General features: G+C 40.3%; 1 protein-coding gene across 5 annotated transcripts in view; it reads right to left on the bottom strand.

Moving 5' to 3' along the window:
* The window catches only part of FILIP1 (filamin A interacting protein 1), a 193,866-nt gene extending 177,272 nt beyond the window's left edge, over nucleotides 1–16,594 (bottom strand). For 3 of the 5 annotated variants that reach the window (XM_014868640.3, XM_014868639.3, XM_014868638.3), the window contains exon 1: nucleotides 15,584–16,594. The gene's annotated coding sequence lies outside the window, so the exon portion shown is untranslated. Of the gene's footprint in view, nucleotides 1–10,121; nucleotides 10,396–15,583 lie in introns of those variants that run through there. The other 2 variants (XM_070496413.1, XM_044757470.2) reach the window with 2 other exon arrangements.
* Nucleotides 16,595–17,040: the final 446 nt, after the last annotated feature.

The following is a 17,040-nucleotide window of genomic DNA, read 5'->3' on the forward strand; positions in this document are numbered from 1 at the left end:
AATTTGTACTTCAAATTGCTCTGTTGCACAACAATCTAGAAGAAATGGCAGGTCGCTCCTCCAAGGTGGCTATTTCTCAGAGAGTGATTGGGGTTAACAGTTTTGATTGGAAATTGATAATAAATCTTGAAGTTGAAGATTAATTATTGGTAACAAATTATCCTTTGTGAATAACAACTTTCTCTGTAACATTAATAAAAGTGTCTTGATCTGTGTAGCTTTCATGTATATTAATGTTGAAGGATGCTCTGCGACTGGCTGAAGCAGAGAAATAACAGAAAGAAGGTTCAGAAAAGGAGGAAAAGAGGAGAGAATAAGGAATAAGCCCAGCAAAGCATGGAAAGTGGATTAGAAGCCTGACGGAGAAGGCCCTCATGGGAGGGAAGGGACAAAAACGCACATATCAAGGCCTGAACCCAGATGGAAAGGGAAGACGGGGAAACAATTCCCGGCATCACAGCATGAGTAGGTAAGGGAGACGACACAGCACAATATGAAGCAAGGACCTGAGGCTATCCTCCTTGCCTTGGCTGTTAAAGAACAGAGGACTACAAGGGGACAATGTGATGGACTCATTGAATACTGCACTGTTACATTACTTGGCCTAGCAATCACCAAATAGAAGTTGGAAATAAAGCACAGTGGTGCTATGATTCACACTTACATTCAATTAACAGATTTATATATAATGTTTGGGCTCATTCCTCTTTATCTGTGGGTTTGAGAGAGGAAAAGGCACTCATTCGCTTGTGCTCAGTATATGAAAAAGGACACCTGGAAGGAAAACAAAGTGGTAAACCACCACTTCTCACCCCAGCACATTCTTTGCTGGACTAACAGCAAAAGACGATCTAGATGCCAGCTTGGTTTAAAATACCTAGCGCCCACCTTCACGCTGGCTAACCTTTCAGGAGTGGCTTCCACCAAAAAAAAGCCTTCCCCAGGAAAAACCACAAGGTGTTAGCACACAAGGTCTTAGGTGGGATTTCACTCACTTCACTGCTCCCCGCCCATTCACAAAACTTCCCTGCTCTCACACCAGTGAGAAGTAGGTGGGCATCATACACACCATGCACCACCCTCCCAAGACCCCTCACAGGACACACGCACACCACGCACAACTCAAAACCCAGCCTCCCTCCATCCCCTGGAATAACAGACAGAATTGATGAGTAGTGAGTTGCCAGTGTTCTGAAAAGCCCAGCGTCTGGAGGTGCCAGGGGCATGACGAGACAGAGAGATCATCAGCTCTTATGCAACAGGTATACTGGGAAATAACCCAAGTCAAGTAGTGTTCTGGATTCCAGAAAAGTATGCAGCACAATGCTCTGGCTTGTCTGTGAACTCATATATCTGCATTCATAAGCTATGTGACCTTGAGAAAGTCAAACTTTCTGGGTCTCAGGTTCATCTCTTATAAAAAGGGACTGGAGTCAATCATCTCTTAGCACCTATCACTATCTATGTTATGGTGAAACAATTTTTTTCAGAGTAATTCATGAATTTAGCAGATTGCCCCAAACTTGAACCTTAGTACCGCTTTCCAGGATTAGTTTAACTCTATAAGCCCCATGAGCATGAGCAGTTTTATAAAGAGAAGTCAAAGGCAAGGAGTTCCATGCTCCAGTGCCCATTTTATCTACCTACCCCCTGGTCTCTCACCCTCATGATCCAGTCAGAGCTGTGTCCATTTAGGTTATTAGTTTATGTTTTGATAAAAACATCACTCAGGAAATACATTGCCATCAAGATGTACCCGGCACTTCAAAGATTAGGCAGAATGGACCATGCAGCCTTCTTTCAACAACTCTGATGGAACAAGTCCCTCCTAGGAAATCCTATCAGGCTACTGAGGAAGAACGATGTGGGCTTTTTTTAAAAAAATATGAGCTCTAGGTCTGCCAAACTTCTGGAAGTCAATAGACAATATTTGAGAACAATAAGAGGAAGAGAAAACAATTCATTCTCAAAAGTATCACATGTTTTGACTCTCCTATTTCTCAAAATGGAAATGGCCTTATTTTTCTTCTGAATATAAAGATTTTCACCGCATTTTGTCGAATTGCTTTTCGGGAAGCTTGTCCTAGCTGATTTCCCAACAGCGGTATATACTGCCCATTTCCTCACCCTCAGCAACCTGGGTAATTGGATTCTTTTGAGTCTTTGTGTATGTGTTAGTTGAAATAATACTGTCTTCTTTTAATTTGAACTTTTAATTATCAGTGAAGTTAGTTTTTCACATTTGTTACAAATTGCTTATGTCATTTGTCCATTTTTCTTTTGCTGTGTCTCTTTGTTTTACTCACTTAAAAGAGTTTTTTATATTAAGGATATTTGTCCTTGATTATTTTTGTCACAAACATTTCTGTCTAGATTACTGTTTGCATTTCAACTTTGTTCATGAGGTGGGTTTTCTTCTGTGTAAAGGTTTTCCTTCAGCTTGTATGGAGTCAAATATTTTAATCTTTTCTTTTACTGCTTTCTTGTCTTGCTTAGGGAGATCTTACCCACTTCACCTATATATATTTTTTTGAGTATTTCATTATCATTTTTGTGCACTTAAATTTCTGAGGCATCTAGAATGTGTTTTGGTATAAGGTGTAACATATAGATTTAATTTCATTTTTTTCCAGTTTTTTCAACCCCATTGATTGAAAAATCCAAATTTTCTCTTCTGTTTTGAAGTGTCTGTCCTTCCTAACACTAAATTCTTATATGTAGGTGTCTATTTTGCTGGGCTTTCTACTATTTTCCTTTGATCTCCTCATCTGATGTGAACTGATTCTGACACCACTACCAAAGTGTTATAATGAGTGCAGTTTCAAAATTCATTTAAATATGTGGTATGGCAATGTTCCCAACTTGTACTTTAAAAATTTTCTGGCAATTCACACAGGTTTCTTGCTCCAGCAGCAGTTAGGCACTTGAAATATTGAATATATGTAAGTATTTTTCAAAGTGTACAAGCCTGTAAAAGTCTTAAAACAAGTAATTTTATAAAAATATTCATCACTCCCTTTTAGAGTAGTCACTGTTTTGAAAGAATACTCAGAAGGGGAGTGGTGGTGAGGGTCAGGAATTTTCCAGGCCATAAGATGCATATTTGGCTGGCAAGTTATGGCCAATACAAGTTTAAGTATGATGAAAATATATGTATACAGTGCATTCTCTTCATCACATTATTCTTAAAAACATTAAAATTATCACGTAAGCAGAAAGAGTGCAACTTACAAGGTTCCTACCATTTGTAAAGCTATGTGGACTTGTTGCAACAAATCAGATATTTGAGCCCTACAATCGCATCATTTCTGCTGCGTTCCCTTAAAGCTTGTTTGTCAGGCCCTATCTCGCGTTCAGCCTCTCAAGTCCCCCTTTCCCACAGCAAGAGTCACTTTATCTCCTCCACGATTTCTGAACCAAACACTGACCACCCAAAACCAGGAGAGTGCTCACACCGTATCATTTACTCGCTAGTCACATGCGCTGAAATTGCCATTGGTCTTCCCTGGAACCCTTGTTGTAGGATAGAGGTAATATATTATTCACCATTGCATCTCAATCCCTAACTCAGTGCCTGACACATGTGAATCTTAAGAAATATTTAGTGAATGGATGACCCTGAAGACTAAACGTGAAGCAGGAGGGACACAAAGAGCTCCAGCCCAGTACTCTTGGGTTTAGCATCTTAGCCATTTTGACACTGCGTTACAATTTTGGGATCTCACTCACAGTCTCTAGGACTGCTCCTTCTCCAGAACTATCCTGTCCTTAACCCCTCCCTCCCTGCTCTCCTCCCTGCTCCTGCTGGTAGGCTTGACCAAGAGCTGACTCCCTGCCTGTGTCAACACGGCCATGCTCCACCGCCTGCTGGGACACCCTATAACATCACATTAGACCCTCCGATGTCAGCTGTTAACTTGGACCACTCTGTCATCTAATGCATAACATCTGGATCCTGTGTTCCACCTGCTCCCAGTGCAGCCCAGCCCAGCCCCTCTGCCAGCATCAGCCTTGCCTGATTGAGCCCAAGGCATGTTCTTCAAGATAAGCAGACTGAGTGGAACTCACTCTACAATTAGTCCCTTTCACATGGCCCAAATCCTTTCAAATTCTCACACAATAGTAGTCATAGTAGTGTTGAAGTCCAACTCCTATGAAAGTGTCAGGGAACGGAAATTGAAATAATATAATGCAGATATAAATCAAGTTTTAGGGTTATAAACATACACTAATACTATGTGGAAAAACAAGAAATCTGTTTTTTTCTCTAATCTCTCTCTTGAAAGGACAAAATTCTTCACTTTCTGAGAAACCACATGTCACTTTCATCTGGTTTTCCCCCTTGTCCTCTTCTCCGTTGAGCTCAGCGTTTCACATGTTCGTTTTGGTGAGATTCCATCACAATACATCACCAGGAACACATGTGTTCCACTGGGACTTTATTCCCTGGAAGATGTGGATGGTGATGTAAATAACAGCATCATTGGAATCTGGAGGAAGTGATGCAAGGAAGAGAGCTATGGTGAAATAAGGCAATTAAGCAACTATAATCAATATTTCCCTTTGGGGTACTGTGCACGGTATTGATGCCGATAGGGACCTTCAGTGGTATTCATCAGCTGGAGCTGTCAACAGAAACATTAATTAAACGGCAGCTGTTGCTTTACCACTTGTAGGGGAGTGGAGCAACCCTAACTCCAAAATAGATTTCCAAGGATGAAAGAACTTTCAGCTAATAAACCACAATAAGAGCCTGGTTGTGTTTTTTTTCATGAGTTTTGCGGCTCATGAGTGAAAAGATGAGTGGCAAATATTTGCAATTAGACCTGTGTCAACAGTTGTGTCTCATACCACCATATTCAAAGTAAGAGTAGCAGTCTGTTACTCGGGATTCGTATATATCATTGTTGATCATAGCTACACAGTCCAGCTTCCACTCATTTAGTTATGCATTGGTTGCTCTCTGACACTCTAATGAACATTTAAAATGTTTGTTGATTTTTAATTTGTATTGTTATAAAAGCAATATGTGACCATTAGGTTTTCAAGAATACTGAAAAGCAGAGAAATAATCACCCATGGTCACTGATTGTTATTCCTCTGTTTATCAAAAAAAAAAATTATGTTCAGTTGAATCAGTGGAAACTGGTTAGTAATGTTTACTTCCTCAATTCCATGCCGTTTAATGGAATCAATGTAACAAACACTTATTGAGCACTTGTTTTGTGCACCGTGATTCTGAAAACAGTCCCAAGTCATACCTGAATCTATTTATCACATTAACTTTACATGAAAATATTTATCGTAGAATAATTATGATAATTTTTCACTTTTTGTTTAGTTTCTATTTCTTGGAAAAAATCTGTGCTACAGTATTTGCCATGGGTGATTTTCATCTTAGTAAAGTTCATTTAACCAGACAATGCATATAGATTTTCCTCTAAGTTTGAAAAAGCCTGCTCTGTAGAATTTCCAATTTACAGAATCAATCAGAAAATTAATTCTATACATGCTACCTAAAAATGTACACTTTAAAAGGTCTTCAGAGCACACTGCCCCGCCGGCCAGTCAGTTCCATGGGACAGACCACCTTGTTTCCAACGCACCTGCTGCTAAAGGAGAAGCAAAGTGATTAATCTCTTCCTGTTGTTGCTGATGTCACGAGAAGTTAGAGGGTGGTATGAAAGTCTAGGCAGGGGAATCCCAGGGCAAACAGTGAACCGAGCCAAATTCATAGGGCTTGGGGAAAGTCAGGATCTGAATAGAAGAGAAGAGTTTGCGGGTAGCATTTCCATGGAAAGGTAAAAAAAAATACGTTCCCAAAAGTAAGGCAGAAAATATTATACTGGTTCACAAGGGAAAGGAAAGATAAAACATAAGTAAGTCACTAGGGAAAATGGAGCACCCCGGAGCGGTCTCTAAGAGCATGGGTTGCCTCCAATTGGCCCACCTACTGGGAAAGCAGAGAAGAAGGCAAGAACCCAACCTCAGGTCAAGCAGAAAACCTTGTTAGTGGGAACTCAGAGGACCGAGGCCAGCTGCCACAAGACCCTAGATGCTGGAACAGGGAGGCAGCTGCCATCCAACGCCTTGTATCCTCAGAGTTGGCTCCAGAATAGCAAAGTGATTAAGAGCACAAGCTGAGGAGGCCAATTGCCCAGACTCGTATCCCAGACCTGCCACCTGCTTCTGGCAGGGTCTTGGACAATTCCCTCAGCCCTCATATCTGTAAACGGTAGTGCGTATGGATTTCTGCCTCATGAGCTGGTTAGTGTCTGACACGTAGAAAGTACTCACTAACATCAGCTACTTCGTTCTTACGATCATGTGATAGAAAAAGCAATCGACTAGGACTCAGAGGACTTTGTAACTTCTGCCAAGTGACTTCTCTTCCCTCATGCTAGTACTGCCTTCTTTAAAATGATGAGACTGTACTGGTTCTCAACTCTCGATACACATTAAAATCATACAAAATCTTCCAAAACAGACCACTACTTGGGCATCCACTCAGGCAGAACTCTGGAGCACAGTCCTGCTAGCTGCACATTTAAAGCACTCAGGCGATTCTGATGTAAAGGGAGTGTTGAGAACCACAAGACTAGATGATCTCAGAGCTCCAGGGGAGCGCAGAGTCTAGAGGTTTCCGCCGTCTCCGGTTTCCTGCCGGGTATGGATGGTTCCAGCACCAATGCTGCATATGCTGTATAATCATCAACAGTGTAAGACTCAGAGCCCCATTCTTGCTCAAAATCATACCAGGTACAGAAGTGCCAGGAGAACTGGGAGCTCTCACAGAATGTCTTAGATAATTCTTGAATGAATATGATAAATTGTTAATATCTTCCATTTAAGAGGCATTAGCTAAAGATTAACGTGGAAATTATCGCTCAGGTTTGTTGCCAAGAGAAATTTAGAATAACTAAATGAGAAAAAAAGTACTTCCAGAAACCAACCAGCCAAGCCCTTTGTCTCCACAAAATATAACATTAATTCTTTCCCTCCTTTGACACTGTTACCCCCTTTTCACATAAAGACAGGAGAGGACAGAAGGTAAATCCTGAGTTTATTTGTTGTAAGGAAATCAGGAGAGATCATGTGAATGAAGCAGAGAATCTTGATACAATGTAACACGTCTACCTTTATTTTTTTTTTTTTCCTTTGGATTGGATTAAATAGATCTGTGCCACAGAGCAAAACGTATGTCTGTTTCAGGAAGATGCTAGCCTGTCAAGCCAGTAGTATAAATCCTGTGCATGGACCAGTAATGAGCATGTGTTTGTGTGTGTGTTGGAGTGTGCTCATATAGCTGTGAAAGATACTGTTTTCAGTCATAGAATAGAATTGCTCAGGGGGTAGAGAGTCAATCTGTGATGTGTTCACTTCACATGAAAAGTTCCCCTTCCTGGGATATTCAGTCCCACATCTGGGATATCTGATAGACTGGAAAAGTATTTATGGGCACTGGCATAAGAAAAAGCAATGTGTTCTCTGCTCCTTCAAAATTGTATTCGAACTGCTCTCGTTTACTTCAGACAACCCAAAGGTTCAATGCCATGCATGTACACTGGAACTCAAAAGGTACAACTGTATCCGGATAGTCAGACATTCAGCATCATTAAAGGTAACTCTTGGTTAATAAAGATAAAAGAACTAAATAAAATATACAATAAAATGTCTCATGTCATTGCCGCACAGTAGCAAACCGCTGGCTGAAAAGTATTAGGTAATTTTCCTTAAACTATAGCAAGCTCTCTGTTTTTTTCTGAAGGAACAACATGCTACTAGATTGATAACTTACTACCTAAACAAAGTTTTGGGGAGCCAATAAGAGCCCTTATATGGAATGAGACTTTCTGTCCCCTTCCTCACAGCCTCCTCCAACCAATGTGCACACGTCACCTACGGCTTCTTCAAGGAATATTGCTACCAACAGCTGCAGTAAATATTTTGTAGCACTCCCTCTTGAACCCCCTTAACAACCCCAATGCTTAGGATGAAGGCAGAGATCTGCGGAGCATTTCAAATGTTACAATAGAAGGTAAAGTTCTGCGTTGTCAACAGGAGCAAGAGACCAAAACCCCTATGGTATCAAAGTATCTGGCTACAATAGTAGCCACAACAGCTCATAAAAGCAAGCACTCTATGCATCCTCTCCCAGGGAATCAACTCAGCAACGTAGAAACCAAGAACCACACTGCCCGGTCAGTAACTGTGGAAGAACGGTGTCTGCGCTCTAGCGTCTCAGGCCTAGCTCTTCCTGGGTTGCCCAGTTCCACTGGCCACGGAAGCTTCTGGTTCTACTTCGGGACCCTGGAGAAGAGCCCCAGTTGGCGTTTGACTCTGAATCTCTTAATTCTCTGCTCTTTGTGAATCTTTTCCGACTGCAGGGGCAGCTGACCCCCTGCAGTGTCGTGTTCTACAACTTTCACTAAAACACCGAACACCTCACAGTCACCTAGGTGAGGGCCTTCCTTGAACAGCTGCCTGCATTTCGAGAAAGTGGTGAAAACATGAGCTAAATAAGGTCAAATTGCCTGGATTTGCATTTCAAATCTACCACTGGGCAAGTTACTTCCCATCTGTAAGCCTCATTTTTCTAATCTGTAAAATGGTAAAAATGGTGCCTTGTAGGATTGTTATGAGAAGTAAATAAAATCATCCATGTAAAGTGCTTGGCACAATGCCTGGCACAGAATAATCTCCAGTCTATGCTAGCTATTATTATCATCATTTATGGGTACCAAATAATTATATATAGCTACATAATATATATGTTATGTAGATAAATATAATTATATATAGCTACTATTATCGTTATATTATCTATTATATCATTACATAAGAATTGGGATTCAGATGTCCCGGTCATTGGTCGGAACACCTGGTATGCCGGGTAATGATTTGTGGAATGAACGGAATACAGAAGGTGAGGATATGTTCCCAAAGTTGAGGGGCCCCTGAGGAGTGAATTCTACCACTGCAGCTGGCTTCCTCAAGGGCCAGAACAGCAGGCTGTGACCAAAGTAGTTGGTTTGGTGGTGTCCAACCCAAAGAATGGTATCTATCAAGACAGTATGTGAAAGTTAAGCTGTGTGTAAGGTCCCTCCCTCGTCCAAACGCCAGGCTGCTCTTCTAGCACGTGTCACTCACTAAACAGTTAACAAAACACAAAGAGCCTCGAACACCACCAGTGTCACATTTCAAGACTTATAGAATAATTAGGAAACATCTGAGCTGGCAAAACTCTTCCTGGCTCACCCTGGCAAGCAGACCATCTTTGTTTTCTATTAGTGTGTGTTGTTGTCACAGTAACTGCCAGGCTCCAAATACAGGCCCAGGGTGTCATTTCCTCATGGACTTAGGCCGCCACACCGAAATAGCATTATGAACTCGGCAATGCCTCTTCCTTTCCTGCTGTGCTGTGGTCCTCAGTCAAAGAAGCAGGCCTTAAAATGAGTTACTTAAAACATAAGTATATTAAAGAGATATAAAGAAAAATAAGGTCCATTTATCCCTATTATTGTATCGCCTATGACTCATGTGTGTGTGTGGGAAAACCTTATTTTTGCAAAGATCTTTTAGATAAACAAGGCAAGTTGGCAGTAACTTGATTGCCTTGGTGATGTCAGCAGCCTACTGTTTTCAATCAAATTGTCCTTTGGCTTTAAATCTTTAGCAAATCATTTTTTAAAGAATGTATTTGGCCAACCCTGATATGTCCATTTCATGGCTTTCTTACACCTTTTCCTTACAAAGATAAGCAACAGATAATTCATTTCTTCAAAGTAACTTGGGAAGATTGCAGTTACGTTTACTGCAAAAGCAAAAAAAGACTGTTTTCAAGTGTAGGCATATAAGGTCCTTGTCCAGTGAAGCAACAGTCATCATTTTCATCTGTATTTTCGTGAAGGAGATAGAGGCGACAGCGTTTAAGCAAGAAAGCAAAAACAGAAAAATCCCTGACCCTAAGGGCTCCATTAAAGTCAGATTACATGAGATAAATTCTGCATTCACTTTAAAAATTCTTTTTCAGTCTGTCTTTCACAGACCTCAGAAACACATAAATCACCCAACATTATGCACATTGACACCATTTCCCAAAAAGGAAAAGCAACACCTACTTTCCTTTGACTTTTCAGCGCTGCCGTGGCTTGAACTGGGCTCTTAGGGTCTGGAGTGCTGGTTTACGAGGGGTTTCTTCAGCTCTCTGCTGGGAGTTTCTCAAATTCTGCAATCTGCTGGGGTAACAGCCAGCTATAGCTGCTCAGTTCACGTTTGACTTTTCTTATTCAAAGTTCTTCCACAATTTGCTGCCTGGCCTTTGAAATTAAACTGTCTGAGCTACTGCCACAGGGAAAGCTGTGTTCTGCCTGCAGCTTCTTCCCCCCTCTGATTAGCTGAGAGGAGGACTGACCATTTAAGGACAAAGAACATAATCCAATATATTTTCCTGAGGTTCCTATATTTTGGCCTAGAACCTTTATAATGTATTCTGTAAAGCCAGGAAAAGGTTTTTCCTTATTTTCTTTCCTTCCTTTCCTCTTTCTTTCTTTCTGCAACAAGGTTTTCATCTGAGAATGACAATGCTAAAACTCAGTTTGCCTTATCTTTTAGAAACTCATCCTTTCAATTGGGAAAAATAAAGCAAAATGGACAAGTTTAAACCATCACCACCCTGCAAAAAGTTTTTGTGACACTAATGCTACTAAGAAACTGCCCCGTTTACAAGGGTGCTTCATAAACGTATTTGTTAAATTAAATATACAGAGTAGTAAGCGCCCCATAATATCCACACACATCTTTACAATATAACACTTTCTTTTTGTTTGCCTTGGGATATACTTTCTTGTCATGTTTAAGAAGAATGAATAGGATTAAGGGCAATGAATAGCAAGAATTCATTTCCATTTGGTAAGGTTGAAGCTAGCATGAGATGACCTTTTTTGGTCTTTTCATTTTTATCTGTTACTAGGTTAGTAAAACAAAACAAAACATCTAAGGGAAGAAATAAAGAATGATGAATTTAATAACGTATCCCTCCATGGAGGAGGAAGTCTCCGTTGCCATCCATTACCCGGTGTCGTCGTCTATAAGAGACACCCAGCACTGTGTGTAAACACACTTCATCTCCCAGTGCAAATATAGAAAGCGTAGAACAGTCTATGCTGCGGGGGATTTCTTAGCCTTTTTAGTAATGATTCTGTAAGACAGCAGACTGCTGAGTGATAAGGGAGGGTTTGAAACATAAATTCCTCACTAAATTATTGGCTGGCGTTCAAACTCTGTCTTCTCAGCGTACCCGGCAGCAAAGCATGCCCCAAACAGGATGCCAAACTGAAACAGTGCATTTTTCTGCCTTTCCTATGATCTATGAACCTGAGTTCACAGGCTATCCGTATGTAAGAATTTTGTGTGCAGCACATTAAAAATAAACAGATAATTACACTTAAGGTGTGGTAATAAAGAATAACAGCTTATATTTATTGAAAAGTCTACCAGGCAACTGTAAGTTTTATTAACTCATTTAATCTTTGAAACAACTCTAGGAGGAAGATAATATTATTATCCTCATTTTACAGATGAGGAAACTGAGGCACAGAGAATCATTTGCCCAGGGTCACAGTGGACTGGAATCCAGGCCATCTGGCTGCCTAAGCTAGAGCCTTTCCTGCCTCCTCCATGCTGAGGAATATGTCCTTGTTTCATGTCTTCAACTCAGATTTAAGGAAACAAAATGTATTTTATTAGCTTACCTTTTATTCTGTTGCTACATACATTAAAAATAATTAATGTACAAACAAATTTATACTGCAGGCTTTTAGAGGCCATTTTTCTAACAAGTTGTTACCAGTCTTTTCTTCTTGAACTTTTCTGCTAAAATAGAGCTCAACCTAAGCTGCTCCGACACGCCCCGTGACGCTGCTTTTCTAAACCCCACGTGCTTAAAGAAATAAGATGAGACAGATGAGTGAAGATGTGGATGAAACAAGCTCTGTAAAACCCTCTTTCTTAGGTCACCTCTTTTATGAAAAAATGCTCATCTTCCAAAAAAGAAAAACATAATTAGCATTAGTTGAGAATATGTATTTTACTACAAAGTTTCACTTCTAAAGAATAAGTAAAAATTATAACCAAAGGGGAACCATTGTTAAACGAATATATTAAATATTTCACAAATTTAATTGGGAAAATCCCATAGTGCTTCTTGCTGAACACCCGTTTGGAAGAGTAATTTCAACCTCCTTGGCCATCTTAAAACATAAAGAAAACGCTTTTCTTTAGAGAAACAGAAAAAATTGCTTCCAAATCCTGATTCCTGCTTCCCCTCACACTGTAGGTCTACAGATTTTGTGAGTGATTAAAAATAAAACTAAGTGTTTCTTTTTTTAAAATATTTGGGAGAAAAGAAAAATAAAGGATCCTAACATGATATTTAAATATTTTAATGTTCAAGGCCAGATTCAAATCCACAGTGGCCCACAAATAGAAAGAGCCATGATTTAAACGAATAGTACCAAAGGCAACCAGGAGGAGACTCTGACACCAAAAGACGATGCCAGTCTGTGCGTTACACTGTCTATAGGTCAAGGTGCGTACTGAGGACATGCATGTATATAGGCAGCCTTTACACAGTCCCTTTTCCACTTCCTTCTCGAGAGGGACATCATCTCCACAATCAGGTACATGAGCATAGATAGTTACAGTTACTTGCAATTTTTCTGTGCATGGTAAAACTGTGAAGACTTCCCCTGAGAAATTTTTGAGATAAAAAGCTATTAACCACACTTAACAGCTGCTTTTCTTGATTTTATACTTATCTATATTTTCTTACATACTTGTTATCAGAAATCTAGAGCCAAGGGCCAGCCCCGTGGCCGAGTGGTTAAGTTCACACACTCTGCTTCAGCAGCCCAGGACTTGCTGCTTCAGATCCTGGGTGCAGACCTACACACCACTCATCAAGCCATGCTGTGGCATCACCCCACATAGAAGAACGAGAAGGACTTATAATTAGCATACACAACTATGCACTGGAGCTTTGGGGAATGAAAAAAAGAGGAAGATTGACAACAGATGTTAGCTCAGGGCCAATCTTAAAAAAACAAAAAGAAAAGAAAGAAATTCTAGAGCCAAAACTGTTAATAGAACATCTACAATGTGCATGGGGTTGAAAAGCTCCAAAGTCAAGTGATTCTTAAGACCATGCTTTTCAGCTGATCACCTTCATAAAATTGTTCTGAACTGGAAGAAGCAAACCCTGCTCCGAAGTACCCTATTCTAACGGAGCACCAAACTGTCGAAACTAAGAAGGAATCACTTCTCAAAGGTATGGTCCAGGAAATCATTGCGAAAGTGGCAGAACTGTTCTGGGTTTTAAAGAGCGGAAGGGGGAGGAAAGGCGTTCCAGGCAGGGGAATGGAACTGGCAGAGGTGGACCACTAAAATATGCACCGTGCATGTGTTTGGAGAATGGCCCAAAATCTGAAGTATCTGAAGCAGAGGGACACTTGTTGAGCAGTGGGAGCTGAGACTGGAAAAGTTAAGTACGTGCCAGATGATAGAAGGTTTTCAAAGTACTCAGGGTAGCTGTTTGGCAGCAACCAGGAGTCCAGGAAGATAACTGAAGAGTAGAGAGAGCAGCATAGCAATGCTTTAGGAAAGTTCACCCCATGCTTATGGGCAAGATGGTTTGGATGGCAATGAGGGGTGGGAAGGGAGCAGCATTGTTACAGTCCAGACTGAAGTAAAGGGCACAGGCCTTGGTGTGGTGGGAGATACGGCAATGGAACCTAACAACTCTTCCGGTGAAGGAGAAAGGGAAGACTCCAAAATAACATGGAAACGCAAACTTGAGTGAACGAGAGAACAGAATCTGCGTGGTTTGTGGAGCGTTTGATTGTTTGTACACTGGAGGAAAGCACACGGTCTAACCTGAGCTATTTTTGATTCTCAAGGGTAAACTTAATATCTATGAAGACAGTGATACTCACAAATCAATTCATCAGGAAACACAGCTCTCGCTCAGGGCCAGATGCTATAGTCAGTTATCTATACACTGTTCCACTGACTCCAAAAGAAATCACATGCCTAGAACTAATAGTTGGCTTTGGCCTTACGCATACGTTTATAAGCCAACAATGCGACCCTTCCTAAGATAAAAACAAGAAAAATGTAAAGCATTTAGTTCTGACTTTTCAAACTCTTTCAAGACAAAGATACTTCATCTCCACTAAGGCACCAGGAGGTTCCTTCTGTGATACCAAGGTTTCCAGAGTGCATTTTGCACTGTTTCTTGTATACATTCATTATATACGATTAGCTTAACTTACTTACAAAACATAATACATACTGAAATGTATGTACTATTTCATTTTCCTTAACATACAATATATAAGCATTAATTAGTTTTTCTTAAAATAAGAACATTCACTGAAAGGGTTGATACATTCCTATCTGTCAATAAACAATTTATTCAAAACTGGCCTTGGGTAAATTTTTTCCTTAGGCTGACAAAATAGACTCAAAATTCCTTTTAAAACGTGCATCTGTATCTTCTTTGATATTACCCTTAGATTAGAATATTCATTCGAATGATCATGTTCATTTACAGGAACAAACTTCCTATGCAATCCAACTCAACCTCAGACACCAGGTGTCAATACCAACCACCTCACCAACATACAGCGATAACGTTTGTCAGATTCACCGTGAAATTCGACACTCTAGGCAATTCTGATACAATTGTACGGTAACTCATGGAAGGGGAAACAATATACTAACTGATGAAAGGGGGATTTCCCTCACACTATGGTAACATACTCATACACTTACATTAAACATTAAATGCAACTCAAGAAAGGATTTTTTCTAATAAATTCAATTTTAGTTTTAAAAATCAGAATCTGTTTTATCTATACACAAGCAATTATTCAATTTATTTAAAAAAAAACACAAAATAACATTCCCCTGAATAGTTCATACTCAGTAACCACAAAAGTGGTGATTTACTACCAAGCATACTTTGTGCCTAGTTAGAAGCATTCGGGGTGATATGCACCAAGGTCAGAACCAGCACAAGGTGTACCCGTGTAATTAGAGAATCAGGCAGAAGGAGAAGCGATTGCAGCAGGAAGTCACAAGCACAAACACCAAGCAGGACTTCCCTCTCACTGACCACACAAGCTGCTCAGCTAGTTTCAATACATGAAAGTTATTTTGCTTCTAGGAAAATATCCCTTCCATTGGCTGGCCACCCTAATCGTGGAAGGAGCTGTGAAGTTGTCCTTTGTCATGTTTCTGTTACCTGCCAAAGAATGATAACTTGGCAGAAATATTTTGACAGCTATTAAAGCATCATAACAATCTTTGTGTTTAAAAAAGAATACATATACTTCTGAGAAAGAGATCATGTTTCTGATTCTCTAAAAATAATCCACAATGATTATCATAATTTCTAACTGTGTTATCACATAATGCAACAGTAAAGAAGCCAAGGAAACAGACAACACAATCAGAGAGAACTCTCTTCTCGTGGAAGCAGAAATTTCTGAAGAGAATAAGTAGCTGTTTATTTGGCTCTTACCTGGCAGCAGCTCCTTTAGGCAAGGGTATGTCCTTTATGGAGGTAGCTTATCCTTTGAAGAACCCAGTGGCTTGTCCCACAGCCCAAGAGAGACTGGAGTCCTGGAAAACTAGCCAGCCCAAAAGAATACAGAGGAAAAAGCTTTTCCCACTTTCTTTCCTAGGACTAGCCAATAGCTGAAGTCATGCAGGAAACGGAGTAGAGAGAAGGGGAAAGCAGCTTCTTCTCCCCGAAATCCTGATCAGCAGAAATTGGAGGCTGTCGTATGCCTCCCACCCAGACTTTTGTTTAAAAGTTTTTTCAACTGTTGCTAGGTGTTGTTGGGTTCTGAGATTAGGTTTCTGTCTTCTGCCCCCTTCACAACACTGTCAGAGCAATGACTTTGTTGAGGAGCCGAGCTCGCGTGTGCTATATTTAACCAGTGTTCTCAGCAAGTCAAGCCTGTCAACAGCTGAGAAGTTTGGAGTCGGTTTCACTCGGTTCCTCGGCAGCTGGTTATCAGTGGATATAGCTCTGCTCACTCTGTAAAAGATTGCGGGAAACCGGCAGACCCTTTTAAGAACTGCTCATTACACAAAGGTAATTATTACTTGAGGCTCTTAAATTCAGATTGTGATTTGGGACTTAGGTTTCAAAATCTGAAAAGAAACAGCAGCAGTTGTCCTGAACAGAGCAATTTACCAATGCAGTATTCTTCTCAATTAAGCTTTCTCGGATAAATAAATTTTCTTAAATAAAAAAGGCTTTTAAAAGTATATCACAACTGTTGGGAAAATTCACAGCGGGAGATCATTTCCCGACAGTTTTTTATGTTAACGTCACATTTATAGCTCGATGACGGACCCAGTCATATCAGACTTGACCAGTTTATATACCTGACTGTTACTAAAATAAGGTTACCATAAAGGACTGTCTGTAACACCATGCTTTTGAAAAGAGTCAGGTTAAGAAGGAAAATCTTAGCATTCTTACTCAGGTCATTCATTCAAAGTGAGAAATGGAGAACACTCCAGGAAAGTCAGGACTGGAGACGCCTCTGGTTGTTGACAGCCTTGCCTCGTCGTTAACCCTCCAGTCTCCAAAACTAGGGGAGGGCACTTTCACCCTAAACTCCAACAGGAAAAATGTCTCTAGATATTTGATTTGCTTTATTCTATATCATAAAATAGTATGAATCTGCTAAAGTTAAGACTCATAAAAAAAAAATTGTGTTTAACTAGTTCTTGGGACTGTCTTACTAACTACATATGTGAAATTAACAGTAAGAGGAACTGAGAGGTGAAGTAGGAAGGGAGACACACACATTATTGGTTAACACAGTAGAAAATTGCCCTGACAAAAATCTCGCCAATATCATTATAAAGGTTGCCCCCACTTCCTAAGATCAACTCACCAGTTTTAAGATACCCTTTTTTGACATGCAAACTGAAGTCAGAGCAAGGAGACACGTAAAGGCA

The sequence above is a fragment of the Equus asinus genome, chromosome 24, assembly GCF_041296235.1.
Source record: "Equus asinus isolate D_3611 breed Donkey chromosome 24, EquAss-T2T_v2, whole genome shotgun sequence".
Taxonomy (NCBI): Eukaryota; Metazoa; Chordata; class Mammalia; order Perissodactyla; family Equidae; genus Equus; species Equus asinus.